Raw genomic sequence first — 2,696 nt, forward strand, 5'->3', positions numbered from 1 at the left:
GTGAAGGAGACTGTTAGGGGCACTCAACTATTGGTCGTATATAGGAGGGGATCATGGTTGTAATAATGTGGTTGTACATTTTCTTTAAGCGGTTGTACTTTAACTATCTATTATTAATTTTATTGTTTAAATAATTTATAAATTAAAAAATAAATAACAAATTAATTAAAAAAAGAAATAGTTAAGGGTAAAATAGTCTATTTATGTATGATAGGGACCAAACGCGCAACAAAATTGTATAAAAGGAACCATCCAAATTAAAAATTCTTTGTAGGCACCAATACGCACACTACCCCAAACCACAAGGATGCTCCATGTAATTTACCCTAAGAATAATTGATAGTCAAAGGGTTTTCAGACACATTGAAGGCCCACAAAATCCTCCTCGGTTTCTACTTTCTCCCTCTCCCTCTCCTCCGTTGCTGTTTCGCGCTGCTCATTTCTTCTTCATCAATTCTGCAACAATGGTGAATCACTTCTCTCCCTCTTCCTCTCTCTATCGATTAAATATATTAATCAAACTATGTGTGTAACTGTATTTTCACTTTCGTCATCATTTTCTTACAATTTATCATTGTTCTTCCTTCTTCGTCAACACTGCAACAATGGCAAATCACTTCTATCTCACGATCGATCGATTTGATTAATGGAACGCTCTGTTTTCTTATAAGTTTACTAATGTTCTTCTATTTTCTTCTTGATTTGTTATGAACTCGAATAAAAACGCTAATGAAAGTGTAGATTTTCTCTTTGATTTTATCACTCTCGATTCACTTTTATTCAAATTGCAAACTACCAATCGTTTTGGTATGTAAATCGTATATTGCCACAAATTTATGCCTACTTTTAGGCAAAATTAGAACTAAATCGCTCAAACATTTATTGAAATAAAATTATTCCTCAAGATGTCAACAATAAATACATTAGCATTTCATTCTTCTTCTTCTTTTATAAATATTTATTCACATATATATTTGTTTTGTGTTTGTTATAATGTATAGACGACATCAAAGAGAGTTGCAGAAAAGAAAGTTGCAAAGTTTGAGAAAAATATAACAAAAAGAGGTTTGGGTCCGATGGCTTCAAAGAAGATGAAAACAGAGCTTTATGTGCTTGCTTTCTTCGTTGTAGTGGTGGTTGGATCCTGTAAGTCCTCCTGCATTTTCTTCTTTTTTACATAAAACCCAAATTACATAATCAATTCAAGCATTTATTTTTGCCATTAAAGGTATAACTATAAGGTTGAAATACCATAAATGCATATATTTGTCAACGAATAGAACGTTTTTTTTAAGAAATATAAAATCTGTTAAAAATGGAATACGAAGGAAATTCATAAAATATAATCTAGTTGATTAGAGGAAATGAAATAAAAGTTGATCATTAAAATTTAATTATTTATCTATATTCAAATATATTTTGTTAATTACAGAGAATTATAATTTTATTTTATTTATTTATTTCAATATACATACTGATGGAATACAAGGATGAGATTAAATTGAGTTCGTTAACAAGGTATCTAAATTTTTAAATTTATGAGAGAATTCAGTTTTTAAGTTTATGAGAGAATAGTGAAACCCATTAACAATAAATTTAAGGAATAGTGAAACCCATTAACAAGAAATTCAAAAATTTATGGGAGAATTAAGTTTTCTTTTAACCAAATATGCAATAATTTAGAATACTCAAAAACAATGTTAGTTTTTAATTTTACTAAATGAGATGTGTCAAATGATCATTTTTTTTTGTAAAATAAACTATCTTTTTAAATTAACTTTCCACGCCACAAAAAAACTTTAGAAAGTCATTGTCAAATTATTTAGTTTTTACTTTTATGAAAAAATATTAATAATTTTATAAAAATCGATATTATTTAAAGAAAATGTATCACGTGAAATTTTTTAAATTTTTGAACATTTTCTGAAATTAGCTTTCCACATTACATAAACTTTTACAAAGACGTTATAAAACAATTTTATTATTTTTGTAACATTTATTTAAAAAGATATTCATTTAATGACACAACACCATCTTTTTATATTTTTTAGTGATCAACTGTAAAATATATTTTTTAAAAAGATATATACCTTTTACTAGGATTCTACTTTTTAATATCAAAGTTGACCAACTTTATACGTTTTTTATCATCAAATATTTTCGTAATAATACTTGGTAGAATTTCACAAGTCAAAGAACAAATTTAATTTACATTTAAATCCATAAATACGTTTATTGTTAATTAAATTGTGTTTTTTCTTGCAGTTATATTTCAGATTGTCAGGCTGGCATTGACGGGATGAAAAGTTTCATGGATCAAATGCTCAATTAAATTTAAAATCAATTATCTTAAACTTCTAATAAAAATTGCAATGCATCTAAGCATCTTGTCATAATAACTGTTATTTTTACATATTTTAGTGGTTTCATGTTGTGTTGAAAAAAAATAACATTTTTGAAATTAACCTTATTACCGTTAATGAAAACGTACACACTAATTTGATCTTCTCCAAAGTTTATATTTTCAAATTATTTTAACCTTTGTTTTGCTTGGGTCAAGGCAACACTGATTGTGTGTTGGTATATTGTGGTTAAAATGCATTGAACTATATATATATTTAGTATACTAGGCAAATGTCTGTGCGTTGCGTGGGATATAAAAAAATATTTTATATTAAAAATAACTAAATCATTGT

At 26.8% G+C, this 2,696-nt stretch overlaps 1 long non-coding RNA gene across 1 annotated transcript; it reads left to right on the top strand.

The window, feature by feature from the left end:
• Positions 1 to 357: 357 nt before the first annotated feature.
• On the top strand, positions 358 to 2,461 carry LOC128132004 (uncharacterized). Its single transcript, XR_008229919.1, has 3 exons — positions 358 to 467; positions 1,002 to 1,146; positions 2,266 to 2,461. It is a non-coding gene; the product is annotated as an uncharacterized LOC128132004 (long non-coding RNA).
• The last annotated feature ends 235 nt before the right edge of the window (positions 2,462 to 2,696 follow it).

This window comes from Lactuca sativa, chromosome 1 (assembly GCF_002870075.4).
Source record: "Lactuca sativa cultivar Salinas chromosome 1, Lsat_Salinas_v11, whole genome shotgun sequence".
Classification (NCBI taxonomy): domain Eukaryota; kingdom Viridiplantae; phylum Streptophyta; class Magnoliopsida; order Asterales; family Asteraceae; genus Lactuca; species Lactuca sativa.